The sequence below is a fragment of the Ranitomeya imitator genome, chromosome 6 (genome assembly GCF_032444005.1).
Source record: "Ranitomeya imitator isolate aRanImi1 chromosome 6, aRanImi1.pri, whole genome shotgun sequence".
NCBI lineage: Eukaryota > Metazoa > Chordata > Amphibia > Anura > Dendrobatidae > Ranitomeya > Ranitomeya imitator.
The window spans coordinates 234,734,118-234,749,680 of NC_091287.1; positions in this window are offsets into that span (position 1 = coordinate 234,734,118).

Consider the following 15,563-nt stretch of genomic DNA (forward strand, 5'->3'; position numbering starts at 1 on the left):
ATATAAAATCATGCCATCATCCACACAGACAATGTTCGAGAGACAAGAACAGAGATTTACTGTAAGGGGAAAATAAGTAAAAGGACAGATAATGAAGCAGAGATAGCAAAAATAAGGAAACAGCGATATAGGCTGGAGATATTTGATCTAATCACGAAACTGACAACACATGAATCAAATGCTGTCAATGTGCAGGTGTTTCTCAGGTTACACTAAATATGCTGTGTATGTAACCTTCACTGGCCTTAGGGGTAGCTTTTGCCACTCAATTCTTTGTGAAGAGATTACTTGAAACAGAGCAACAAGCTAAATAGAATAATACATCAGCAAACAGATGTAGTGCTTGTAGGGACATTTTTACAGGGATGGAAGTTAAGGCTGGGAGATTTGCCCTGGGCTTCGCATACAAGGAGGTGGGGTTCTGCTTGAACTGTATATTTTCACCACAAAGGTAATTAATAGAGATTTAGAAAGAGTGAGAAGTAGAGAAATTGCTTTCAGGTATACTTTAGCTCTGCCTAACCTGCAGTGTGGGAACAACTGTGAGTGAAAAGAGTAGTATTATGTCTATGGAATATACAACATATATTATATTTAGTGTGTTCAGACATCTTCCAAAAAGGCACTCCATATCTGGCAACGCATCAACAGGGAAAGATACAACATTATTTTTTAATTCTTAAAATTAAAAACATAATAACAGGGCAAAGAATCCTAGAAATCTACATAAGCGTTTCAAAGTTGTAAGGTTCTTAGCAAAGTCTCAAAGCCATTAGATAGGCTTTAGTGAAAATGATGTAATTTAACAATCAAGGATAGAATGTGCACCAGTTTAACCCTATGAATAGACATCAACAGATTGTAGAGAATGAACATGTATAAAAAAATAGTAAATATAAATAAAAATATAGGTGTTAGGGCTGGCGGAACGCACTGAATAAATATAAAGATAGCAAAAGGTGCGTTCGCAGCCCGGGTTCCACCATGCAGAGATGGAACCTGCTGCTAGGCTATGGCGGCACTATATGGCAGAACTATGCCAGAATAAACACGGGTTCCGTCACCCGGTATGAACTGTTGCTTCACAGAGTCGCAGGGAAACAAAGGAAATGCTGTTCCCTGTTTAGCAGTCACAGGGTGCAGCAGATGGATGCTAGTTGGATCCCTAAGATTCACCCCCACTATGCTGGTGATTGATCTCGCTCTGACCCTTGATGGCTTTTGAGCCCGTGCCTGAGGGTGCCCTGAGTCAGATGCTGAGATCAAGCGGGAGTTCCCTCCCTACACTGACCGGTAGTCAGGACTGATTAAAGATTACCACACAGAGTGCATACAGCGCCGCTCTGGCAGATGCCACTAACCACCCTAACTAGGGCTAGGAAAGCGCACTAATTGCGCACAGTGCCGCACTGGTGGTCGCTGGTGGTTTGATGCAGTAGGATCGTACTCTTGTGTCTAGGATAGCACTGTCAGGCGCAAGTTAGCTCCAACATTCACAAGCATTCAACAACATTAGGAATGGGAATGATTAAGTAGCAATCACCAGAACAGGTATACATCCACACACACACGATAACAGGTTTATACTAGGGCATGACCGTGCGGCCATGGAACCTTTTGTAGTGGAAGCTCTCCGGGACCTTCCTAGTGGTCCAATAGGAGCTGCAACAGGACATGAGCATGTGACCCCGATCTCCAATGGGAGGTCGCCCCTTGGGCATGCTCAGAAGGAGAAAAGCAGGACTTAGTCCCAGGAGCACCCGCTCGCCGCTGATCAGTACTGGTTACGATGGCTGAGCCTCGAAGGACAGCAGTATCAGCTTGAGCCAGACGCTGGGACCGACATCTCTGCTGTGCAGGCTCCACTGTGGCTGGAGTAGAATGGGAGACCACAGCAGAGATCTTTCGAGATCCCCCTGTGTAATGGCAGGAACTGGACACCTAACAATAGGTTGCATGAAGGAGAACAAAAAATATAAATACATACAGCTCTGGAAAAAATTAATAGACCAGTGCAAAATGTTCAGTTTGTCTGATTTTTCTCTTTATTGGTATATTTGTGAGTAAAATGTAAATTGTTGTTTTATTCTATAAACTTCTGACAACATGTCTCCAAATTTCCAAGCAATGAATTTTGTGTTTTTTTCTGACAAAGAGAAATGGTCAAAATGAAAAAAAACAAAACAAAAAAGAGTGCTTTCAGACCTCAAATAATGCAAAGAAAACAAGTTCATAATCATTTAGAAACAATAATACTAATGATTTAACTCGGGAAGAGTTCAGAAATCAATATTTTTTGGAATAACCATGATTTTTAATCACAGCTTTCATGCATCTTGGCATGCTTTCCACCAGTCTTTCACGTTGCTTCTGGTGCAAAAATGTAAGCAGTTCTTCTTTGTTTGATGGCTTGTGACTATCCATCATCCTCTTGATCACATTCCAGAGGTTTTCAATGGGGTTCAGGTCTGAAGATTGGGCTGCCCATGACAGGGTTTTGATGTGGTGGTCTCTTACTTTTTGCCAGAGCTGTATGTTTAAATATCCAATTTACAAATGTAGAACGTTATATCTTGTGTGTACACATTTATTAGATACACACAACATAGACAGATCAATATTACTATTTTAAGGACTTGTTCACACTGGCGCATAAATCGGATGAGTGGAATCCGATAAAAAAATCAGACCAATGTTATTTAATGAGGCAGCGCAGATCTGCAGATTTTATCATAATATTATTAACATTAATGATGATAATGTATAAGTTTGGGCGTTTGTCACCAATAAATGTGTGGATGAAAACCTTTGAAATTAAATACCGTAGATGTATTTAAAAAAAAATCTTAGAATTCTATTTAGTAAAAAGGTATTATTGGTATTATTATTTCCTTTTATTTTCACACTTTAGTACAGAATAACTACAAAGATTTCAATTACACCATTGACTACAAACTGTTATGACTGTTATAATACCAAATATTTAAATTTATAGTAATACTCTAATTTCTATAATTAGCTGAAGACAAGCAAAGACATACAAGAGGTGAAAATACTCTGTCTGCTTGGTGTAGCTATAAAGAAGGTATTGTACACTTTTGAAGGGCTAAGTCGTGTCCTGAAAGAATCCTGTAAACTTGGTGATTGATCTCATAATTTTAAAGTCCTATGGATCTGACAACCAATTACAAGACTCTTAATAACTGGTTTTGATGTGCACGCAGGGTGTGTTCAGCCTCTACAAAGCTATAATTATCTTGTCTCATTATGTGACTGTATATTGTGCAAAGCCTGCACTGTGGGAATTAGAACACAAAACTCACAAGCTTCCTTGCTGGTCTGGAAACAAAACCATAGGTATGTTTTCCTAATTAAAATAACAACTACCGTAATCACATATATTAGTAACTCCGACCATAGGAAACAGGATGAATTGTGTCTCATACACGCAGAAAACAAGCTGGGTGAACAAGTGAAAATAGCGGTGAACAGCAGCAAAGCCGAAAAATAACTAGCGCACCGCTAATGTTTTCTCCACATTTTTCTCCTATGAACAATGTGAAAGTTTTTAATTTGATTACCTGCAGCCTATGGAATTAAGTGGTTGATTGGCAACCTGCAATTAAGTGATAATATGAGCTCCTGCTTGCCTGTAGGTGAACAGCTGCACACTGTAACTGTCTGAAGTGAAGAAGTGATCATCTATGTCAACACTAAACAGATTAGGCAAAGCTTGGGAATAAATAGACACCTATAAGCTTTATGGCCCTTCTGTTCTGCTTGTGCCGCACTCTCGGAAACAATGACTTCACACATATATTTATGGGACCTTTTTAAAAAAACACACTCTAGAAAACAACGGCTTCAATGACATAATTTTTGGGCCTTTTTCAAAGCCCCAAACCATCATGGCCAGATGTGTTATATTGGCCTGTACATCTGACGCATGCTACTTGAGCCTTACGCAAACCTTGGCAAATATGCAATATATTGCTTCAGGGCAGTTTTTGGCTGTCTTTATGGGAACTTTGGCCTTGTTTTATTGAGATTGACATGTTGTACAAATCAGCCACTCAGTGACAAAGTGTATTTCTGTCATAATTTATATCACATTGTTGGCTATAATATAATGAATTTATCGAGCTACCTCCCCTGCCATCTCCTCCACTTTTCATAAAGCTGGTGAAACTGGCTGGAACTAGTATTAAATTAACAAAATTTCCAAGCAATTACAAGTTGCATAAAATTGTAGACATTTTTCGAACAGTTTTGGTGTAAGGTACTTGATAAATCAGTCTCTTAATCATACATCTACAACATCATAAAAACTGCAATCATTTTTGCAGACATTTTTTTTTCTCAAGTTTAATTGTAGAGAAAAAATGATGCTAAAAACTGTTTGGGGTAAAAATGGCATTTTAACCCCTTCCCGACCCATGACGCCACGTAGGCGTCATGAAAGTCGGTGCCAATCCGACCCATGACGCCTATGTGGCGTCATGGAAAGATCGCATCCCTGCAGGCCGGGTGAAAGGGTTAACTCCCATTTCACCCGATCTGCAGGGACAGGGGGAGTGGTAGTTTAGCCCAGGGGGGTGGCTTCACCCCCTCGTGGCTACGATCGCTCTGATTGGCTGTTGAAAGTGAAACTGCCAATCAGAGCGATTTGTAATATTTCACCTATTATAACGGGTGAAATATTACAATCCAGCCATGGCCGATGCTGAAATATCATCGGCCATGGCTGGAAATGCTAATGTGCCCCCACCCCACCGATCGCCCCCCCAGCCCTCCGATCTGCCCGGTACACTGCCCCGCTCCCCTCCGTCCTGTGCTCCGCTCCCCCCCGTGCTCTTGTCCGCTCACCCCCGTGCTCCAATCACCCCCCCGTGCTGCAATCACCCCCCTGCACTCCGATCCACCCCCCCCCCGGTGCTCCGTTCCAACCCCCGTGCTCCGTTCCACGCCCCCCGTGCTCCGTTCCACCCCTCCCGTGCTCCGATCCCCCCCATGCTCCGATCCCCCCCCCCGTGGTCTCCCCCCACCCCATCATACTTACCGATCCAGCCGGGGTCCCGTCCGTCTTCTCCCTGGGCGCCGCCATCTTCCAAAATGGCGGGCGCATGCGCAGTGCGCCCGCCGAATCTGCCGGCCGGCAGATTTGTTCCAAAGTGCATTTTGATCACTGAGATAGATTATATCTCAGTGATCAAAATAAAAAAAATAATAAATGACCCCCCCCCCTTTGTCACCCCCATAGGTAGGGACAATAAAAAAATAAAGAAATTTTTTTTTCCACTAATGTTAGAATAGGGTTAGGGGTAGGGTTAGGGTTAGGGGTAGGGTTAGGGTTAGGGGTAGGGTTAGGGGTAGGGTTAGGGGTAGGGTTAGGGTTAGGGCTAGGGGTAGGGTTAGGGGTAGGGTTAGGGTTAGGGTTTCGGTATGTGCACACGTATTCTGGTCCTCTGCGGATTTTTCCGCTGCGGATTTGATAAATCCGCAGTGCTAAACCGCTGCGGATTTATGGCGGATTTACCGCGTTTTTTTCTGTGCATTTCACTGCGGTTTTACAACTGCGATTTTCTATTGGAGCAGTTGTAAAACCGCTGCGGAATCCGCACAAAGAAGTGACATGCTGCGGAATGTAAACCGCTGCGTTTCCGTGCAGTTTTTCCGCAGCATGTGTACAGCGATTTTTGTTTCCCGTAGGTTTATATTGAACTGTAAACTCATGGGAAACTGCTGCGGATCCGCAGCGTTTTCCGCAGCGTGTGCACATATCTTTAGAATTAGGCTATGTGCACACGGTGCGGATTTGGCTGCGGATTCGCAGCAGTGTTCCATCAGGTTTACAGTACCAAGTAAACCTATGGAAAACCAAATCCGCTGTGCCCATGGTGCGGAAAATACCGCGCGGAAACGCTGCGTTGTATTTTCCGCAGCATGTCAATTCTTTGTGCGGATTCCGCAGCGTTTTACACCTGTTCCTCAATAGGAATCCGCAGGTGAAATCCGCACAAAAAACACTAGAAATCCGCGAAAAATCCGCAGGTAAAACGCAGTGCCTTTTACCCGCGGATTTTTCAAAAATGGTGCGGAAATATCTCACATGAATCCGCAACGTGGGCACATAGCCTTAGGGTTAGGGTTGGAATTAGGGTTGTGGTTAGGGTTAGGGGTGTGTTGGGGTTAGGGTTGTGGTTAGGGGTGTGTTGCGGTTAGGGTTGTGATTAGGGTTATGTCTACAGTTGGAATTAGAGTTAGGGGTGTGGGGGGGTTAGTGTTGGAGGTAGAATTGAGGGGTTTCCACTGTTTAGGCACATCAGGGGTCTCCAAACGCAACATGGCGCCACCATTGATTCCAGCCAATCTCGTATTCAAAAAGTCAAATGGTGCTCCCTCACTTCCGAGCCCTGACGTGTGCCCAAACAGTGGTTTACCCCCACATATGGGGTACCAGCATACTCAGGACAAACTGCGCAACAATTACTGGGGTCCAATTTCTCCTGTTACCCTTGTGAATCTAAAAAAATGCTTGCTAAAACATAATTTTTGAGGAAAGAAAAATGATTTTTTATTTTCACGGCTCTGCGTTGTAAACGTCTGTGAAGCACTTGGGGGTTCAAAGTGCTCACCACATATCTAGATAAGTTCCTTGGGGGGTCTAGTTTCTAAAATGGGGTCACTTGTGGGGGTTTCTACTGTTTAGGCACACCAGGGGCTCTGCAAACGCAACGTGACACCCGCAGACCATTCCATCAAAGTCTGCATTTCAAAAGTCACTACTTCCCTTCTGAGCCCCGACGTGTGCCCAAACAGTGGTTTACCCCCACATATGGGGTATTACCATACTCAGGAGAAACTGGACAACAACTTTTGGGGTCCAATTTTTCCTGTAACCCTTGGGAAAATAAAAAATTCTGGGCTAAATAATTATTTTTGAGGAAAGAAAACGTATTTATTATTTTCACGGCTCTGCATTATAAACTTCTATGAAGCACTTGGGGGTTCAAAGTGCTCACCACACATCTAGATAAGTTCTTTTCGGGGTCTAGTTTCCAAAATGGGGTCACTTGTGGGGGCTTTCTACTGTTTAGGCACATCAGGGGCTCTGCAAACGCAACGTGACGCCCGCAGAGCATTCCATCAAAGTCTGCATTTCAAAACGTCACTACTTCAATTCCAAGCCCCGGCATGTGCCCAAACAGTAGTTTACCCCCACATATGGGGTATCACCGTACTCAAGAGAAACTGGACAACAAATATTGGGGTCAAATTTCTACTGTTACCCTTGGGAAAATAAAAAATTCTGGGCTAAATAATTATTTTTGAGGAAAGAAAACGTATTTATTATTTTCACGGCTCTGCATTATAAACTTCTATGAAGCGCTTGGGGGTTCAAATTCCTCACCACACATCTAGATTAGTTCCTTTGGGGGTCTAGTTTCCAAAATGGGGTCATTTCTGGGGGATCTCCAATGTTTAGGCACACAGGGGCTCTCCAAACGTGACATGGTGTCCGCTAATGATTGGAGCTAATTTTCCATTTAAAAAGCCAAATGGCGTGCCTTCCCTTCCGAGCCCTGCCGTGCGCCCAAACAGTGGTTTACCCCCACATATGGGGTATCAGCGTACTCAGGACAAACTGGACAACAATATTTGTGGTCCAATTTCTCCTATTATTTTTGGCAAAATAGGAAATTCCAGGCTAAAAAATCATTTTTGAGGAAAGAAAAATTATTTTTTATTTTCATGGCTCTGCGTTATAAACTTCTGTGAAGCACCTGGGGGTTTAAAGTGCTCAATATGCATCTAGATAAGTTCCTTGGGGGGTCTAGTTTCCAAAATGGGGTCACTTGTGGGGTAGCTCCAATGTTTAGGCACACAGGGGCTCTCCAAACGCGACATGGTGTCCGCTAACAATTGGAGCTAATTTTCCATTCAAAAAGTCAAATGGCGCGCCTTCCCTTCCGAGCCTTACCATGTGCCCAAACAGTGGTTTACCCCCACATATGAGGTATCGACGTACTCGGGAGAAATTGCCCAACAAATGTTATGATCCATTTTATCCTACTGCCCATGTGAAAATGAAAAAATTGAGGCGAAAAGAATTTTTTTGTGACAAAAAAGTACTTTTTCATTTTTACAGATCAATTTGTGAAGCACCTGATGGTTTAAAGTGCTCACTAGGCATCTAAATAAGTTCCTTGGGGGGTCTAGTTTCCAAAATGGGGTAACTTGTGGGGGAGCGCCAATGTTTAGGCACAGAGGAGCTATCCAAACGCGACATGGTGTCCGCTAACGATGGAAATAATTTTTCATTCAAAAAGTCAAATGGCGCTCCTTCCCTTCCGAGCCTTACGATGTGCCCAAACAGTGGTTTACCCCCACATGTGAGGTATTGGTGTACTCTGGAGAAATTGCCCAACACATTTTAGGATCCATTTTATCCTGTTGCCCATGTAAAAATGAAAAAATTTAGGCTAAAAGAATTTTTTTGTGAAAAAAAAGTACTTTTTCATTTTTACGGATCAATTTGTGAAGCACCTGGGGGTTCAAAGTGCTCACTATGCATCTAGATAAGTTCCTTGGGGCGTCTAGTTTCCAAAATGGGGTCACTTGTGGGGGAGCTCCAATTTTTAGGCACACGGGGGCTCTCTAAACGTGACATGGTGTCCGCTAAAGAGTGGAGCCAATTTTTAATTCAAAAAGTCAAATGGCGCTCCTTCCCTTCCAAGCCCTGCCGTGCGCCCAAACAGTGGTTTACCCCCACATATGAGGTATCAGCGTACTCAGGACAAATTGGACAACAACTTTCGTGGTTCAGTTTCTCCTTTTACCATTGGGAAAATAAAAAAATTGTTGCTAAAAGATAATTTTTGTGACTAAAAAGTTAAATGTTCATTTTTTCCTTCCATGTTGCTTCTGCTGCTGTGAAGCACCTGAAGGGTTAATAAACTTCTTGAATGTGGCTTTGAGTACCTTGAGGGGTGCAGTTTTTAGATTGGTGTCACTTTTGGGTATTTTCAGCCATATAGACCCCTCAAACTGACTTCAAATGTGAGGTGGTCCCTAAAAAAAATGGTTTTGTAAATTTCGTTGTAAAAATGACAAATCGCTGGTCAAATTTTAACCCTTATAACTTCCTAACAAAAAAAAATTTTGTTTCCAAAATTGTGCTGATGTAAAGTAAACATGTGGGAAATGTTATTTATTAACTATTTTGTGCCACATAACTCTCTGGTTTAACAGAATAAAAATTCAAAATGTGAAAATTGCGAAATTTTCAAAATTTTCGCCAAATTTCCGTTTTTATCACAAATAAACGCAGAATTTATTGACCTAAATTTACCACTAACATGAAGCGCAATATGTCACGAAAAAACAATCTCAGAACCGCTAGGATCCGTTGAAGCGTTCCTGAGTTATTACCTCATAAAGGGACACTGGTCAGAATTGCAAAAAACGGCAAGGTCTTTAAGGTCAAAATAGGCTGGGTCATGAAGGGGTTAATCATTTTTTCTAACTGAAATGGTGATAACTGTGTTTTCTCTCCCTTCTCGTCACCAATCTTATTAAGTGCATTAATACTGTGTCCTGTTGTGTATAAGTATGGGAGTCTTCAAATTTTTTTGCTACGCTAGGCATGATGAAGAGACCTGAGTAGTCTTGTAAAGTTTCCGTTTGTTACCATCTTTTCAGTTAGCCATTAAAACATATCATCCTCTGGGGACTCTCAAATTGTAATGTTTTTCTATCTACTGGCTAACACAGTACAAAGATATATTTTTCCTGTCTAATACCCTGTATTAACACTTAGCTCAGACTAGAGAAGCGATGCCGCTTCCAGAGGTAAGTATGTTATCTTTTTTTTTATTGGCAAATTAGGCTCATTGAAGAAAAATTGTTCACTACCTACCAGCCTAATTTACGGTCTTTTTAGGCCTTATCATTACGGGGTTAAACAAGGATATATTTTATTAAACATTTAAATACATTTAATTTTCATTCATTTTGTTTCTTTTACAATATTTATTAGTCCTAGAAAAAAACTTTAATCTAATAGTTTTTAGCTAAATGCTTCTGGTGCTACTTTAAGTCCTATACTGTACTTTAATATATTCACATGTTCTCATGTAATGTCACTCCAATGTATTAAGCACTAACAGTAAGTATACACCCATTAGAATACTTTCTCTAATTATATTTTACTTCCAAATCCCTATTTTTTCATGATGCAGATATTGGCATTGACGTTGGTCACACTAATCTATGATTATAACTGCAAGCAGGCCACGGTGGCTCAGTGGTTAACATTACATACAATGTGAATGACCCTAGTGATATTGCTAAACAATTTGAGGAGAGCACTTCAAACATATCACCCTAACCTGAGGAAGGAAACTAAACCCCAGGAAAAAAAGAAGCGACTAGAAAATCTACGAACAATACATATATTTATTAAACACATATTTAATAGATAAATAATTTAAACATTAACATAAAGGTGCCTCATAGAGCCTAAAGTTTGATGTGATATAGCCACACAAGCAATGAGTGCAATACATGGAAACAGCCTGTTAATCAAAACAGGTAACTAAATTTTTCATTAACCATGCATAAACAGTCATGGTTGAAAGTGTTAACACCCTTAAAATTTTTCCAGAAAATGTATCTCTCCAAATAATACACATGTTTTAGTATATACATGTGTATTTAATTTGTGTGCATTGGAACAACACAAAAACACAGAGAAAAAAAAAGGCAAACTGAACAAAATTTAATACAAAACCCCCAAAATGGTCCAGACAAAATTGAATACACCTTTCCAAAATTGTGGGTAAACAATTTTGTTTCAAGCATGTGATGATAGTTTAAACTCACCTGTGGCAAGTAATAGGTTTGGGCAATATGAAAATTCTACCTGAAACCAGATAAAGAGTGAAAAAGTTGAATAAACCTTTGCATTGTGTCTATGTGTGCCACACTAAACATGGAGAACAGAAAGAGAAGAAAATTGTCTGAGGACTTGAAAACTAAAATTGTTAAAAAATATCAACAATCTCAAGGCTACAAATCTATCTCCAGAGATTTTGATAGTCCAGATGGTGGAAAACCAGTCCATGTGAAATTCCCAAAAATTTCAAGCTGTTCTGTTGGCTCTAGGTGCATCAATGTCAACACCAAACTGTCTATCAACATTTAAATGAAATTAAATTTTGTGGCAGGAGACTCAGGAGGACCTCACTATAGATATAAAAACATAAAATAGCTAGAATGCAGTTTGCCAAAATATTACGTTAGTCAGCCAAAATCCTTCTAGGAAAATGTCTTGTGGACAGATGAAACCAAGATAGAGCTTTTTGGTAAAGCACATCATTCTACCATTTACTGAACACAGAATGAATTCTATAAAGAAAAGAACACAGCACCTACAGTCAAATGTGGTGGAGGTTCAAAGACATTTTGAGGTTGTTTGGTGTCTTGACTGTGTGAAACCCACCAAGAAATCTCAAGGTTACTGACGGATTTTTGGTCACAATGTGGTACCCAGGGTCAGAAAGCTGGAATTGTGTCCTAGGTCATGGGTCTTCCAGCAGGACAATGACCCAAAACATACTTCAAGAAGCACCCAGGAATGGATGGAAACCAAGTACTGGATGGTTCTAAAGTGGCCAGCAATGAGTCCAGATCTTCATCCCATTGATCACCTGTGGAGAGATCTTAAAACTGCTGTTGGGAGAAAGCACCTTTCAAATATGAGAGCCCTGAAGCAGTTTGCAAAAGAAGAGTGGTCCAAAATTCCAGTTGAGAAGTGTAAGAAGCTTGATGAAGGTTAAAGGAAGTGATTGATTGCAGTTATTTATTCCAAAGGATAAGCAACCATCTACTGGTAATAGATGAACAGATCCACAGGGCTACAAGGATCCCAAGAAACAGCCTACTGGATTACAAACTGAGAGAGGATAACAACAGGGTGCCTCTTGTGGTCACATACAGCCCCCACATGAGCATCCTAAGGAAAATTGGTGCTGATCTCCAACCCATATTCCACAGAGACCACAAACTGAAAGACGTATTCTCAGAACTACCACTTCTCTCCTACAAACAGCCCCCTAACTTAAGGAATCTCCTTGTCAGAAATGTCCTCTCATCACCATCAGTGACTGGCACATTCCCCTGTAACAATAAAAATGTAAAACATATAGCATGTGACCAACAAATACAGACCACATACCAAACACACATCAGGACTATAAGGTCATGGGTTCATTTTCAAGTACATCCTCCAACGTGGTGTACATGATACAATGTACGAGGTGCCCTGGAAGTATCTATATTGGGGAAACCATGCAAAAACTACAATCTAGGATGAATCTTCACAGACACAATCAGGAATGAAATGGACGCGCCTGTGGGAAAACATTTCTCTGGACCTGGACACAGTATGACAGATTTAAAAGTCTTAATACTAAAAGGTAAATTTAAGGATGACAGCGAAAGAAAAATTTGGGAATTCAAGCTAATGAAGACGTTCAATTCTTTGACACTGGGACTCAATTTAACACCTGGATTTATGAGTCACTACATGGATACAGTTCACACCTCCACCAGATGGACTCCAGATAACTAAAGGCCCCTTCACATTAAGCGACGCTGCAGCGATACCGACAACGATCCGGATCGCTGCAGCGTCGCTGTTTGGTCGCTGGAGAGCTGTCACACAGACCGCTCTCCAGCGACCAACGATGCCGGTAACCAGGGTAAACATCGGGTAACTAAGCGCAGGGCCGCGCTTAGTAACCCAATGTTTACCCTGGTTACCATCCTAAAAGTAAAAAAAAACAAACACTACATACTTACCTACCGCTGTCTGTCCTCCAGCGCTGCGCTCTGCTTCTCTGCTCTCCTCCTGTACTGGCTGGGAGCCGGAAAGCAGAGCGGTGACGTCACTGCTCTGCTTTCCGGCTCACAGCCAGTACAGGAGGAGAGCAGAGCACAGCGCTGGAGGACAGACAGCGGTAGGTAAGTATCTAGTGTTTGTTTTTTTTACTTTTAGCATGGTAACCAGGGTAAACATCGGGTTACTAAGCGCGGCCCTGCGCTTAGTTACCCGATGTTTACCCTGGTTACCAGTGAAGACATCGCTGGATCGGTGTCACACACGCCGATCCAGCGATGTCTCCAGGGAGTCCAGCGACGAAATAAAGTTCTGGACTTTGTTCAGCGACCAACGATCTCCCAGCAGGGGCCTGATCGTTGGTCGCTGTCACACATAACGATTTCATTAACGATATCGTTGCTACGTCACAAATAGCAACGATATCGTTAACAATATCGTTATGTGTGAAGGTACCTTAAGAACATTATTCCCACTGCCTCTCCATTTGTAAGAAAATGCCTAATTTGATTTCCTTGGATGATCTATGGAGTCATCACACTTCCCACCCCACTGAACAAATATTCTGCTGGAGTATTCTTTAAATGTTGTGTTTTTTTCTTATTAATCTATTTGTAATCTTGCCTGAAGAAGGAGCCACTGTGCTCTGAAAGCTTGCAAACATATTATTTTCTGGTTAGACAATAAAGGTATCACTCCTAGAATACTTTTGTAATCATTGGGAAGAAAAGTATTCACATCTATTTTTCTGACTAACACGGTACCCCAATACAATTTGTTATTGAACATCAAAAAAAAACTTGGAATCCTTCATCCGATTCTTTATTGTTACCAAACCCTTTAAAACAAAGTAAAGAAGAACAGAGACTTGAATGTATATATACGGTTTCATCTAGTGGTACTTATGAGTACTGATTTTATTCTTAGACTACAAGTGCAGTGATGAGAAAAACTGAAAAGAGTGTTGTGCTATGTGGTACCCCTACGGGACGGATTAGAACATACTCTACTTATATTGAACATCATATTGAAACAGATTATATTTTTAATTTATCTTTACTTTTGAGGCCTTACAGACATTACCAGAAGTGGAAATACTAACTTGTAAAAGCACCATATCCCCTTTATTGCTTTCATAGGTACAATGGCTCAACCTGTAAATACTGCTACATGTTATTGTATCTTGTTTTATGCATTCAGCACACCAACCCATTCATAGTACTATTGACCCCTCTAAATTGTTAACTTACATTCCACAGATCATCCTGCATTTCATAGCATTTGGCAGCAGTATAAATAAATTTTCACATATTGTTTATCTAAATAATTTCCAAATGTTTTTTCTTCTAATGGTTTTTTTCTAGAAGAATTTTTTTCTATTTGTAAACTAAACTAGTGGATAAAATGTACATTTTCTGGGTGAAATACAGACTACCAAAGCTTTTAATCTCCTTGATAGAAAAATATTTAGAATTGAGAGTCCTCAGTGGTTGATACCTTTTAATGGCTAACTGAAAAGATGGTAACAAATTGCAAGCTTTCGAGACTACACAGGTCTCTTCATCAGGCAAAGACTAAAACAAATTCTCCTTGATAACGTTCTTGCTTTGAAACATTCCTGGAGATGTCACCTAAGAATTTCACTGCCAAATTTACCCATGAAATCCAGTATTGTCTGAAATACAGCTACAATATAAAAAATAATCCAAGCTAATTTTACAAAACGTATATAACAATTGATTAATTTAGTACTATTTTATTATGGATTTAAAGTTTTAAGTCATTGTGTAAATACAATTTAAGAGCACTTGACTCCATAGACTTGACTCCATAGATGAAAAACCAGCCAGGTTCTGTGGCTTCAGTTTCTTTCATTTATGTGGCCAGAATCCAACTATTCTCATGCCCGGAAGCATTCTGTGCATATTGCTGTAAGGAAACTGGGTAGGGAAACTCCATCCCCTGTACTATTAGAAATAGAAGAACTACAGCAGTTTAGACAGGTGCAGTATAAGCCATTTGTTAAAAGTTTGCCAAAAGTGACAGCTTAATTAAATGTGTTTACAGTAGTCTCTTTCAACTAAGTTTGTCTGTAGCTGTTAACTTTTTTTAAGGTAAAAGTATTGAAGCTGATTGTTTAAAGGGATTTTATTCAGCTATAAATAGATGGTGGCAATTTAGTCAAGCTTGGCCAACTCTTGGATGAAACATGATGGACTACATGACAGTTCTATGGACAACATGTTACTTTTTATCTGTCAATGATAAATGAAAAAAAAAATTATTATTAAAACCTGCATTAGAAGCTTACCAACATTTCTAATATTAAGCATTACTTAAAGATTAACTACCAAGCAGTGTGGTAAATAATGCAATAATATTAATTGTGCATGCATGGTAATTACCTGTTAGAAATATCATATTAATGTGTGCATTCTGGTGTATGGTGCATTTCTTGTGCTTATATACAGAAGCTAACCAAAGCAAACAGAGCTACAGCATACGGTATGTGGAAATTAGTTACTAGTAAAAAAGTAGGCATGTTGACCTTCTGTCTGACAGTGTATCAAAGAATTATTAGGCACGTATTTATCATACTGCCTGTTTATAGACCATAGCAATATACTCTGAGCAATTAGAATGTGTTCATTTGGCCCCTGTG